This window comes from Cucurbita pepo, chromosome 10 (assembly GCF_057944985.1).
Source record: "Cucurbita pepo subsp. pepo isolate OVF chromosome 10, ASM5794498v1, whole genome shotgun sequence".
NCBI lineage: Eukaryota > Viridiplantae > Streptophyta > Magnoliopsida > Cucurbitales > Cucurbitaceae > Cucurbita > Cucurbita pepo.
In genome coordinates this window covers 8,021,725-8,035,953 of record NC_141807.1, presented here as the reverse complement: position 1 = coordinate 8,035,953, position 14,229 = coordinate 8,021,725, and the positions used below count along the sequence as shown (strand labels likewise).

At 35.7% G+C, this 14,229-nt stretch overlaps 2 non-coding genes across 2 annotated transcripts; one reads left to right on the top strand and one right to left on the bottom strand.

Moving 5' to 3' along the window:
- Nucleotides 1–1,119: 1,119 nt before the first annotated feature.
- TRNAF-GAA (transfer RNA phenylalanine (anticodon GAA)) lies at nucleotides 1,120–1,192 on the bottom strand. Its single transcript has one exon. It is a non-coding gene; the product is annotated as a tRNA-Phe (tRNA).
- Nucleotides 1,193–8,826: 7,634 nt separating this feature from the next.
- On the top strand, nucleotides 8,827–8,898 carry TRNAP-UGG (transfer RNA proline (anticodon UGG)). The gene has a single exon. It is a non-coding gene; the product is annotated as a tRNA-Pro (tRNA).
- The last annotated feature ends 5,331 nt before the right edge of the window (nucleotides 8,899–14,229 follow it).

Genomic DNA, 14,229 nt, shown 5'->3' with positions numbered 1-14,229 from the left:
CGTGATGCTCTCACGTGACTTTCAGATCTTCGTGATGCTCTCACTTGACTTTCAGATCTTCAGTGATGCATAAGATATTTTCACTACATCATTGAGATTTTAAAAAGAAATAATCACTAATTTTAGATTGAATAGCAAGATTATGCAACTTAGTCAACTTGAATCAGGTGCAGTGAACGTGGATCTAACAGGTGACCTTGAGATCTTTAGTGACGCTCTCCCAACGAAGCTATCCGGGCTAACATTAAAAATGAAAACTCATTAGTAAAGTATTTAGCTAATTCATTGATATTTTAAAAGGAAATAATCACTAATTTTAAATTGAATAGTCACGAGTGAAGTTATGTGACTTGAATCAGGTGCGGTGAACGTGGATCGAACATGTGACCTTCACATTTTCAGTCTGACGCTCTCAAAACTAAGTTACCTTCGCTAATATTTGAAAAAAAAAATCATAAGTAAAGGTATTTCCGCTAATTCATTATATTTTTAAAAGAAATAATCACTAATTTTAGATTGAATAAAGTTATGCAACTTAAAGAACTTATGCAACGTAAACCAAGTGCGGCGAACGTGGATTAAACATGTAACCTTCAGATATTCAGTCCGAACTAAGCTATCCCCGCTAACACTAAAAATCAAAATTCATGTGTAAAGGTATTTCTGCTAATTCATTATTCTTTGAAATTTTAAAAATAAATAATAACTAGTTTATTTTTTATTGAATAATCAGCTTATGCAAATGGAAACAGGTGCGGTGGAGATTAAACATGGGACCTTCAAATCTTTAGGTTGACACTCTCCCAATTGAGCTATCCCCGCTAACATTAAAAATAAAAATTCATAAAACTATAAGGTGCGATGAATGCAGATTGAACACAAGACCTTCCAATAATCAATTTGATGCTCTCCCAACTAAGCCATCTTCTGCTAATTCATTGAGATTTTAAAAAGAAATAATCGCTAATGTAGTGAACGTGGATCAAACGTTACCTTTAAATATTCAATATGACGCTCTCCTTGAGCTATGCATAAATAATCACTAATTTTATATTTTAAACATAAATAATCACTAATTTTTGAAAGAATATTCAAATTATACAACCTAAACAAAGTGAGTGCGGTGAACGTGGATCGAACACGTGACCTTCAAATCTTCAGTCTGACGCTCTCCCAACTGAGCTATCCCCACAATCATTGGAAATGAAAATTCATCAGTAAAGGTATTTTCGCTGATTCATTGAGATTTTAAAAAGAAATAATGACTAATTTTTTATTGAATAGTCAGGTTATGCAAAAAGAAACAGGTGCGGTGAACGTGGAGATCGAACACGTGACCTTCAAATCTTAAATCTGACGCTCTCCAAACTGAGCTATTCCCGCTAACATTAAAAATGAAAGTTTTTAAGTTTTAAGTAAAGGTATTTCCACTAATTAATTGAAATGTTAGAAAGAAATAATCACTAATTTTATATTGAATAGTCAAATTATGCACCGTGAACCATGTGTGGTGAACATGGATCGAACACGAGACCTTCAGATCTTCAATCTAACGCTATCTCAACTGAGCTATCCACACTAACATTAAAAATGAAAATTCATCAGTAAAGGTTCGCAATTCATTGAAATTTTAAATAGAAATAATCACTAATTTTTAATAAGATATTCAAGTTATCCAACTTGTTTAAGGTGCGGTGAACTAGAACACGTTAGGTATTTCCGATAATTCATTGAGATTTCAGAAAGGAATAATGACTAATTTTAGATTGAATAGTCGGATTATGCAACTAGAATCAGGTGCGGTGAACGTGGAGATCAAACACGTGACCTTCAAATCTTCAGTCTGACGCTCTCCCAACAGAGTTATCCCTGCTAATATTCACAATGAAAATTCATAAGTAAAGGTATTTCCGCTAATTCATTATTTTTAAAAAAGAAATAATCACTAATTTTAGATTGAATAAGCAAGTTATGTTTTTAGATTGTATAGTCAGGTAATAAACTTGTATTAGGTGCGTTGAACGTGGATAAAACACGTGTGACCTTCAAATCTTCAGTCTAACAATCTCCCAACTGAGCTACTCTTAAACTGAGATATTAGAAAGGATTGGATCTGTGGCCTATAGAATCGGGCAATGCCCAAACTTGTCTGCGGTACATAATATCTTTCATGTATCCAAACTACGGAAGTATACCCTAGATCGTTCGCACGTACTGGCTCATGAAACTCTCTTCTTGAGAGATGACTTAACGTATAAAGAAGACCCGATTCAAATAATAGACAAGAAAGTCAAATGATTGAGAAACAAGGAAATCTCTCTTGTTAAGGTCCTATGGAAGAATCATAGAGTAAAAGAAGCCACTTGGGAAACAGAAGAAAAATAAGAACCTTATACCTTGACCTATTTTAGAATAAACACTTTCGATGACTGAAAGTTTTCAAAAGAGAGGAGAATTTGCAACACTCAAGGTCTCCAATAAGAGACAGTGTATAATCCCTACTAGGTTGTATCTAGAAGTAAAGAACAAGTAAAATTGAAAAAACATTGAGAAAATGGTACTTTTTCTAATTTGTATAAACTTCCCGAATCATTAATTTTTTTATAGAATAAGAATTACAAGTTGCTTAAAAAAGAAAGGCCCCGATCGGAGAAAACTTTTCTGGCAGAAGATTCAGAAAAATCAAGAATTAAATTATAGAAATTCTAGACGTTTCAATGGTAGTGGAAAATTCGTGTATAAATTATGAATAAGGGTAGACTATTAGGGGCAAGAAGCAAGCTTAATCGAGTACCCAATCGAGAGATACGAGTTTTTTGTTTTGGGGTATCGTGTTCATGGGTTTACCTAGAATTTGAGAACTATAGTCCACTATTCATTTCCAAACTTGTTCCTGCACCTTCTAAATAAGTTTACCCATAAGTTTGGTGAAGGAAAGAGGTCCTCAAAGTGCTAGTAGGTTTTCACACGAATTAGTCCACGTTAGGTTACCCTCTAATGTTTTCCTAAGCTCAAACCTCAACTCCTAAAGCCTAACCCATGACATTATGTATAAACCTAGGTTCATCAATAATCCATGTACCAAGTACCTAGAACTATGTAAATAACATGCTAAATAAGTTGCTAGAATCCATACCCATAAGTAACCATTATCTGCATTACGATGTGTACTAAAAGGCCCCTATTCCTCTTTAGGTAGGATGTCCTGGAATATGTATCATGAGCTGGATGTTATGATAGGCCTACCTTTCCCATAAGCTAAACGAGATGTCCTGCACCACGATTTACCAGTAGGATTACATGATTATGATGACACCACTCATGTGTTCATGGGGAGAAAATTGAAGGTTATTTTAGCGGAAGGTTTTCAGGATCAGTATATGATACATGACACGATGACCTCTAAGTTCTAAGATCCTGAAAACATAACAAGAAGTAATATCCTAGCTTAAGGTCGCCATTAAGAACCTACGAGTAGGCTACTTACTAAGTTTTACTCACTCCATGTTTATCATTTTTTATCAAGTAACTAAGAGTTGGTCGTGGATGAGAGTGGACTTTGGAGTGTGGGCCATGGACTAACCTCTATTTTTAATCTAGTATTTTTTGTTCTTCTCTAGATTCAAAATAAGCCAAAAATCATAAAAAAGCAATCACGAATTTGTAGAAAATTTATGGATTTTTCGAGAAAAATAATAATAAAATATTCGAAAAGTGGCAAATTACCAAAATACCCCTAGAAGAATGGATAATTATAGAAATGCCACTCTAATTAGAATCAGAGCATCTACCGTGACCATCCGAGCAAAATCCTTCGAACACAAATTTCAACCGTCGGATCTCCTCCAAAATTTGATATGATCTAGAACGAACACGCACGGATCATCACATCCAATGACTAGTATGCAAAGCCAAGGTCGGTAAGGCTATGATCGGAGTTGATATCTCCGAAAAATTATTTACAAAGTTCGATATCTAAATAACGAATAATCTTGAGCTCTCAATGTTGGTTTAAGCTCCTCCTATAAAGTCTGAAGTAGGAGCAACAATACGGAATAAGAATCGAGAAAGGTCGATCCCCCAATCGAAGGCAATAAATGTTTAGATTGTGGGTCTCCTACTCTGAGATTTCTTCCAAATTCGAGAGTAATCCTCCACCATTTCTCTTCAAACTTCTAAATAACGAAGAATCTGGAGTTCTCAATGTCGGTTTAAGCTCCTCTTATAAATCTGAAGTAGGAGAAACAATACGGAATAAGAATCAAGAAAGGACGATCCCCCAATCGAGGGCAATAAGCGTTTAGATTATGGGTGTCCTACTTTCAGATTTCTTCGAAATTTGAGAGCAATCCTCCACCATTTCTCTTCAAACTTATTCCTACCGTTTCTCAACAAGATTACCCACAAGTTCTATGAAGGAATATAGTGCTGAAAGACCCTAGAAACCATTCCCCCAATTCAATCAACCATTGAAGAACTTCAAGAAAAACTTGAAAATCCAATCCGAGGATACATGATGATTCGTCGAGCAAGAATGATTCCAATCAGTTTCTACACCTCCAAGGAATGCTTCCAAAGAAGACCACAAAGAAAAGTAACCTCGAGAGCGTGTCAAATTGAAGGAAATATGTTTCAAAATTAAATTGGGGATAAGAGTCGAATTCCTATCTACGATCTCTTTTCCTTCAAATTAAGGATCCTCTAGCTTTAGAGGAAGAAGTTGAGTAAACTTGATGAAGGAATCGAGAGAGGAAACATCGTAAAACAAGCTACCCAAGAGATCGAAAAATTTGGCGTTTCGAGTGAGTTGCATACCGAGAACGATTTTTTAAAATTAAAGTCTTACATTCAAAGACGTTCCTCCAAACCAATTCCTTTAGCCTGAAGAAAGGATATGGAAGAGGTTCGATGAAGAAATAGGGCCTTGAAACCCCTAGAATCGGCTACCCAATAAGAAATCCTTTGTTTTATCTCCGGCGATAAATCAGATTTTGGATGAACTTTGGAAGCGAATATCTTAGGCTACGATCCACGAGAAGGTATCAAATCAATCACTAGCCCTTCCTTGTAATACCCATCTTTAAGTTTCACGAAGAAATCGAGGAGAGAAACGCTGTAAATGTGGCTGTACAGGCCGAGTTTCAGATGGCGGTGACGCGAAAAATGCGCATCTTCTTCCTATTCAGAGGAAGAAAACGATGATATGGCCAGTTCAACTGAACTGTCCAAGTCAACTCAAAATTTGACCTTTTCTCGGGTTTTCTCGATTTTAACCCCATTCCAGATCGATTCTCATAGAAAATCTTATGGTTTTAGAAACTAGACACAATAAGGAGTACGTGGAAGGAAATTTTGAAGTAATTTAGATACTGGAAGCTCAAGAATGGACGTCCCAAACGTCGACGACGAGGCAAGTAGCCACCTTGGATTTTTTGTTAAGAAATACTTGTAGAAATCGCTTGGATTTTCATATGAATCCTAAACCAAGTATGAATTAAGGATATATGAAAGAAAAATCCAAAGAACCGTGAGTTAAGACCCTGAACCGATCAAATAGCTCGAGATTTAAGTAACATTAAAATAACCCACTATATGAGCTCCGCTGCCTATCAAATTTTAATACAGAGCATATTATAGTATGTTGAGGTCAGAAGTCAAATTTGGTGGTCATTGGATAAGGATAAGTAGGTAAACGAAGAAATGGTGTAAAATGACCATAGTGCCCCTAAGGTAATTTACCTTCGGTTCATGACCTAGATGACCTTCAAATGCTATGAAATTCATCGGTAGATCTTATTTTATGAAATGTTATATGAATCCTTATCCCAAGAGGTTATATAAGGTAATGAAGTTTGGGAGTTATTGGAAAACTTTAGTTAGGGAAACAAAGATATGGGAGAAAATGCTCATCACGATCCATATGACCTTTGCCATGAAGCACGAAGTTTATAAGTTTTGTAGTCAATGTTGTCAATGTTTGCTGCACAAAAAAAGATAGGGATGTTAAATTTTTAAGTCACTTTTGGAATATTAAGTCATAAATTGGGTAACAAATTATTGTTTTCAACTACAAGTCATCTTCAGATTAACGAGCAAACTAAGGTGGTTAATAGAACGTTAGGAGCATTGCTTAGGGCTATTAACAACAACTCTTTAATAAACTAAAATCATATCGTCAACATACTTAAACTATATAAAACTCTCTCGCCTCCCCTATTAAGTTTAACTCTCCATACAAACTGAATTAAACAGAGGAATCCGCATCTTCATCGTGTAAAATTGATGGAATAAGCAAAGAGAATAAGGAAATAGAGAGTTATCCCGGTTTGTTGCCGTTCGTCAATGGAAGTTCCCTTCTCTTGAGCTCTCACGTCCACCTCTTTGCCCTAATCAATCCTTGTTGGTCTCCTTTTCTTTCTGCTGTCGACAGCTTCTAGATTAGTGTTTTCTTCTTCTTCTCTGGTTTCACAGCAGAGGCTGCTGCTGTGTAATTCGATATTCTCCCCCAAAATGTGGCTTCTCTCCTCTTGGTCTTCCTTTTTCTTTTATATTGAGCATGGGTTCCCCTTTAGGGCTGAAAAGGAATAAGTAGTCCACATAGGATGTTCCTCATTGGGTAGTCAATGACCCACTTGGACTGATGATGTGGATTTAAAATTTTCATGTCATCCCCCATTTGTTTCCAAATTTGCTACTCCCACATGGTTTAGCATAGATGTCTGAAATTTTACCATATAACTCAACTAAATATACAATTAAGATCGATTTATGCCAAATCATTTTTTTTTTCATGTTAGACCGCAATAAACGATTTCATGCTCACTAAGTAGAATAAATGGGTAATAAATGAGAAAATTGTGAATAAGGGTGCAATATTAACTATAAAATGACTTGATAGAACTCTACTTTTAGAGAGTTATCAATATTATAATGGCTACTACCTAAATTATAACCTAAAGTTGATAATTGATGTCCAATTAGCCAACCCTAAATTTGTAATCATTGTGGAGTGATTGAAATTACAATGGAAGTAGTTTAAACTCCTAGTACCTTAAATGAAGTTGGTCTCTTCTAATAAAACACGAATTTCTCTTTAATATCATTAATACAATTATGCTTCATCTTGAACCTACTAAACATGAAACTAAAACTGCGTTCAATTGAACTCAATTTTATTGTCATCTTGAATGACGTGTAGGATATATTCTTGATTTACCTCGATATTTCATATTAGTTAAGCTTTTTGCAAAATCACAATTAGACAACAACAAAGATGAACTTGGGTCTATTTATTATTGTAAAGAAAATTTCTAAATATGAACTTGGGTCTTACTTACAAGTAAAATACTAGACCATCAACTTTTTGTTTTATAGTCCAACAACAGCTTAAGAAAATAGATTTCAAACTTGACGGAAAAAAATATATTGAGTAGGAGCTAAAAATGTTGCATTTTTTTTTAGAAAGGGCATTTGGTCTAGTGGTATGATTCTCGCTTAGGGTACGAGAGGTCTCGAGGTCAATTCTCGAAATGCCCCTATGTATATGTCTCAACCTAGTGTATTATCATTTAATGATAATGCTTTTTTAATATCGCGTATATGTCTCAACCTAGTGTATTATCATTTAATGATAATGCTCTTTTAATATCGCGTATATGTCTCAACCTAGTGTATTATCATTTAATGATAATGCTCTTTTAATATCATTTACTTGTGTACTCCACCATATATGTCTCAACCAAGTATATTATCATTTAATGATAATGCTCTTAATATCATTTACTTGTGAAAATAAAAAATAAGAACTCCAAAATAACTTCGTAATTAACTTCTAGAAAATAAAAATAACTTCTATTCTTTTTTCTTCTCTCTAAAAAATAACTTCTATTCTTTTTTCTTATCTCTATATTATTTTCTCTCTATAGTAATAATAAAAACTTTTTTCTTCTCTCTATAGTAATAATAAAAATAACTTCTATTCTTTTTTCTTCTCTCTATAGTAATAATAAAAACTTTTTTCTTCTCTATAGTAATAATAAAAATAACTTCTATTCTTTTTTCTTCTCTCTATAGTAATTCTATTCTTTTTTCTTCTCTCTATAGTAATTCTATTCTTTTTTCTTCTCTCTATAGTAATTCTATTCTTTTTTCTTATCTCTATAGTAATTCTATTATTTTTTCTTCTCTCTAATTCTATTCTTTTTTCTTCTCTATAGTAATTCTATTCTTTTTCTTATCTCTATAGTAATTCTATTCTTTTTCTTATCTCTATAGTAATTCTATTATTTTTTCTTCTCTCTATAGTAATTCTATTCTTTTTTCTTCTCTCTATAGTAATTCTATTCTTTTTTCTTCTCTCTAGAGTAATTCTATTATTTTTTTCTTCTCTCTATAGTAATTCTATTATTTTTTCTTCTCTCTATAGTAATTCTATTATTTTTTTTTTCTCTCTATCGTAATTCTATTATTTTTTCTTCTATCCCTGCCATAATTAACTTCTAGAAAATAAAAATAACTTCTATTCTTTTTTCTTCTCTCTATAGTAATTCTATTATTTTTTCTTCTATCTATAGTAATTCTATTATTTTTTCTTCTATCTATAGTAATTCTATTATTTTTTCTTCTCTCTACAGTAATTAACTTCTATTCTTTTTTCTTCTCTCTACCGTAATTATCGCAAACCCTATGTAAATAATTTAACAGCGGTCTAGATCTAAAAGATCTAAAAGATATAATAATAATTGCTCATGGATTTCATTAACAAAGAAAATAGATGAAATAATGATGATACATTCCATAAAAAACTTAATATATAGTCATTAATAAGGGCATTTGGTCTAGTGGTATGATTCTTGCTTTGGGTGCAAGAGGTCTCGAGTTTGATTCTCGAAATGCCCCTTTTATCAATGGGGCCTGACCCAAAGGAATGCATGGCAATGCATCTTAAACTTCTATAAAGTTTTCATATATTGAGGCACGGAAAATATATAGACTAGCAACTAAGAATTATAAATCTACTATAAAGGCATTTGGTCTAAGTGGTATGATTATCGTTTTGGGTGTGAGAGGTCTCAAGTTCGATTCTCAAAATGCCCCCAACAAAATTATATCAAAATGAATTATGCAAGATAATATGATTTAAAATGTGGTTTTTAAACATTGAATCAAGAAGATGAGAATACTGAATGAAACATATTCTTGGAAGGGGCCGGACTTCAAAAAGAGCATTACAGAAATTGTTCTATGTATTCTTTCTAGGAACTTTTCATTATGTTGTGACTGACTTCAAAAAGAGCATTACAGAAATTGTTCTATGTATTCTTTCTAGGAACTTTTCATTATGTTGTGACTTCAAAAAGAGCATTACAGAAATTGTTCTAGACTTCAAAAAGAGCATTACAGAAATTGTTCTAGACTTCAAAAAGAGCATTACAGAAATTGTTCTATGTATTCTTTCTAGGAACTTTTCATTATGTTGTGACTTCAAAAAGAGCATTACAGAAATTGTTCTAGACTTCAAAAAGAGCATTACAGAAATTGTTCTATGTATTCTTTCTAGGAACTTTTCATTATGTTGTGACTTCAAAAAGAGCATTACAGAAATTGTTCTATTGTATTCTTTCTAGGAAAGGAACTTTTCATTATGTTGTGACTTCAAAAAGAGCATTACAGAAATTGTTCTATGTATTCTTTCTAGGAACTTTTCATTATGTTGTGACTTCAAAAAGAGCATTACAGAAATTGTTCTATTGTATTCTTTCTAGGAAAGAAACTTTTCATTATGTTGTGACTTCAAAAAGAGCATTACAGAAATTGTTCTATTGTATTCTTTCTAGGAAAGGAACTTTTCATTATGTTGTGACTTCAAAAAGAGCATTACAGAAATTGTTCTATTGTATTCTTTCTAGGAAAGGAACTTTTCATTATGTTGTGACTTCAAAAAGAGCATTACAGAAATTGTTCTATTGTATTCTTTCTAGGAAAGGAACTTTTCATTATGTTGTGACTTCAAAAAGAGCATTACAGAAATTGTTCTATTGTATTCTTTCTAGGAACTTTTCATTATGTTGTCCGCTGTCGTCAAATAGATCATCTGTTGTCACAATCCTTTTAAGGAAGATGCGCTTTCATTATGTTGTCCGCTGTCGTCAAATAGATCATCTGTTGTCACAATCCTTTTAAGGAAGATGCGCCCAAATAACCGATAAAGAAGTTTCAGAGAGCCATAGGTTCGAATCCTGTCACCTTGATGTGGTATTCTCAGGGGCCGAAGTGCAAAGCCCCGTAGTCTATCCGTGGTCAGGAAGGCAGGCATGTTGTCCGCTGTCGTCACAATTCTTTTAAGAAAGATGCGCCCAAATAACCGATGAAGAAGTTTCAGAGAGCCATAGGTTCGAATCCTGTCACCTTGATGTGGTATTCTAAGGGGCCGAAGTGCAAATCCCCAAAGCCTATCCGTGGTCAGGAAGGCAGGCGAACCACGCACACTAAAAAAAAAAAGATCTCCTTTTCTATCACACGTAGAATTGTCATTCTTTTGTCTTTTGAAACCCCTTACCTTATCAGTCATCAGGCAGGTTTTTGGTATCATATATCGAGATAATTATTATGAAAAATCTATTCCACTAGTATGACTTAGATACACTTTCTTTGTGGTATCAGCCATGCTATTTGAATAGCCTGAAGTCATCATAGCCTCTCCACCAGTTCCAAAGACTCCTTTGGCATCAATGTGCTCCAATGAAAGAGATGAGACCCTTTCCTGAACCAGAACCGAGCATAAAACACCGAGGAGAAAGTCGAAAGCGAGCTCTTTTCACGTATACGCAATCTCGAAACCCAATTAGCTCACGGACTGTCTCTTCCACCCTGGCGAGTATGAGTGCTTGGTAACAGAGAATGTCGAATGAGAAAGACATTCGATTACGGCAACATTCGCAACTACCAAAGTGCACTAAACCAAGTAGAGATCTTCGACCTAACGACAATGGAATTTCAAGCCCATTTTATCAATCCGCTTTGTACCTTATTGTTGACCGAATCAGATGCACGCCAGGCCTAAATTTTCTCTTAGTCACCCGGAGACGAAATGATGATCAGATCCGAAGTTTACGAATCGAAGAGAAAGTGTATCTGAGTTCTACACGCTTTCATTTTCAAAAGCTTCGCTTGCCTACGGTACTTTACTCAGGATGTGCAACAATACGGTCATCTCTCAGCCGTGTATAGAGAATTCCTTGATCATTTCCTTGGCGGATAACACAAATGAAATCGTTTCCCTGACCGCTCATCTTATGAGTCCATTCTTGTCTTGTTGGTTTGTTGTACTATTCTATACCTCTCTCGATTGATAGAAAGACGTTCGGGAGCTGGGAGGGCCTATCGTGAGGGAACTTTCCTTTTCACGATAGGCAAAGGTAAAGTGGGAGCTGCATCTATCCACGGTGATCAAGGCAGAGCGACTCCTTCTTTAAAAGAGGTTGGTTTTATCGAAACTGTTAGATCCGCTTTCGTTAAAGAAAAAATAGTAGCTCTTGGTTTGGCCGATGTTGATTCGTATGGCAATGCAGACTCGACTCAGGATGAGGATTTCGCTTTTCATACTGCTGCTATAAGCCGAAAGAGCTGGTAAGCTATCTCGCTAAACGAAAGGAAAAAGCACGTATGCGTTGACCTCTTTAGGACCGGTTGCTTCCTCTTTTTGTTTATACGTTTGGAGAAACCTGCTAAGCGCGCCTTTCTTACCAGGTGTGATTCAATCATTCAGCTCAAACTTTCCTATCATCCGACGGAAAAGGTAGGAGTACGACTACCTTTTCCTTTTCTTGCCCGAGCCAAGGGATCATTTAGTTTCTACCAAAAAGTTCGCTATCTATTAGTTGCCGTAATCGATGTATTTCTCATTTCATGTTAGCTCCCCCAAGAGCTTCCTTGTCCATAGTAGATGAAATCTTGGACTTCTATTGGACTTATAGCATTGCCTGGTGAGCTCGTCGTTGAGGGTGTGCCTTACAAGAGATCGAGCAGCCTTTCTTTCCCTACCTGGTATGCTTTTCCGCTTATCGTGCAACTAGCCAACTAGCCAAAGAGAGAGGGAGAGGGATCATGTCAATCAATTTGTATGTGCATTTTGTCCGTCCTGTACTTGCTTGCTTAGCTTTCCTAACCAACATCTCTGGTTTCCCTCGAACCAAGAGGTCCTGCTTATCTATACCCAACAGTCACACTTTCAGCCGAAAGACTGATTTTTTTCATAAAGTCGGTTCATAGATCAAGAAAGAATGAAGCTGCTTACAGGGACAGTTATGCGATACGTCTTTTCATACTCGCCTTTTCTTTAACCCTGCTATCAACCTAGCCATTCTCGCTTGTTGCTTTAAGGGGTCTCCCCACTGTAGATTACTCAGATTGGTTCTCACGTCCCTGTGCCAAAAAGGATGGGCGAGTTTGAGTGTTCATCGATTGGATGGATCCATTTGCTCCGGGGGGGGGGGGGGGGTGGTGAGACGAGGTGTAGCGCAGTCTGGTCAGCGCATCTGTTTTGGGTATGTTATCCACTAAATGTTTTAGGACAGGGGGTACAAATTTTCTACATAGGTCATCTGTGGTCACAATCCTTTTAAGGAAGATGCTCCCAAATAATCGGTGAACAATAGACTTTAAAGAAGTTTCAGAGAGCAAGAAGAGATAGAACAGAGAATAGGAGTGAGTCGTGCAAGGAAGAAGGAACTAGTAGGTTTAATTTGGGTTCATTTGAACTGAAAAACGAACCAAATTTTTTCAAACGAACCCAAATTCAAGACTCACTAGCCCATAGTCCATATGTGTTAAAAAAAAAAACCTTCCGTGGCCCAACCCTTATTTGCAATCAGCATCCAACCATTTCTTTTTCAACCTACACGTATGCTCCAGGCCAAACTCACGTAACTAGTCAGAAGATGCGGCCCACAACTAAACGGAAGACAAGTGTCACAATCGCACTCTTACAGTAGTGAGACAATGATTATGTGACATTTGTTCTAATCCAATGAACAAGTCAACCATGCAAAATTTAGACTGAACGAACAATAGCAGTGTATGCTCGAATCACATTTAGAAGAAATATTTTAGAAAACGTGAGCGAGGAAATACGTTAAAAACAATTTCAAATAAAGTAATGTTATAAGCTAAAAGTGAAGAAACAACAACTGGTCACGTTCTCCTATAGTACATTTTGGGATATTTTAGTCCTGATGGGTGTAGATATGATTTTGAGGGCTAATCATACACCCTGTATTGGCACAACAATAATAGTAAAAGCCTATCTAAGATGAAAGCAAGTAAAAGGTGTTTGGAATGAGCATGCCACCATGAATCACAAATCATTTACAAGAATAGCTGAGACATCTAACATGCAGCCATAGGCAACATGCCTCGGCCAATCATGACCGCGACATCTGTCCTTACACAATTTGTCAATATCTCTATCAACCGGCTCTTCATAAACTCAACGTTGTAGGATGAGGCTGACTTTGGGTCTCCTGACGCACTTCTAGCTGATCTCAGTATTGAGGAGTCTTTTCCAACCTACTAGGAGCTATTGAAAATCACTTCTCGGTTTGTTAACTCATCAAGTCTTCTCTGTTGGTGTTTATCCTACTTTCATCGCTTGAAACAATTTCTTCTTTGCATGATGTCATACCACCTACTTTTACTTGATGTTTTCTTGGTCGGAATAATAACGTTTCAAGTTACTGACGTGGACAACAGGGTTAGTCTGTATCGATAGAAGCAATTGAATCCTATATGATGTCTTCCTAATCTTGTGGATAACTTCGACTAGTCCATAGAATTTTCGCACCAGTCTTTGGTTCTTGTTGCTTTGAACTCAAAGTTGATCTGACCTTAACTTATCATAACTCTCTATTTGCTTTGAAATTATCGTGGTCGACCCTTCTCTACATCCGTCTGGATGGTATTTTTGCGTGAACATGTGTTGCTTTAGTGGTTTGTTTTTGTCTCCCTTCTTCAGTAGAGGTGTTGGCTTGGTGGCATTGCCAAGCATTTGAGTGATCACTGACAAGAGCCTTTGCAGGTCAAATAAACTCGACTGTGAACATGACATTTTGCTATTTGTAGAATTCAACTAGCTCAGGCTCAGCCACATGACATCTATTTGTGGTAGGCGACATAAAACTAATCTTGTGATTTATCTCTCTTGGTGAGGTTAAAACCCACTATTTGACCTTC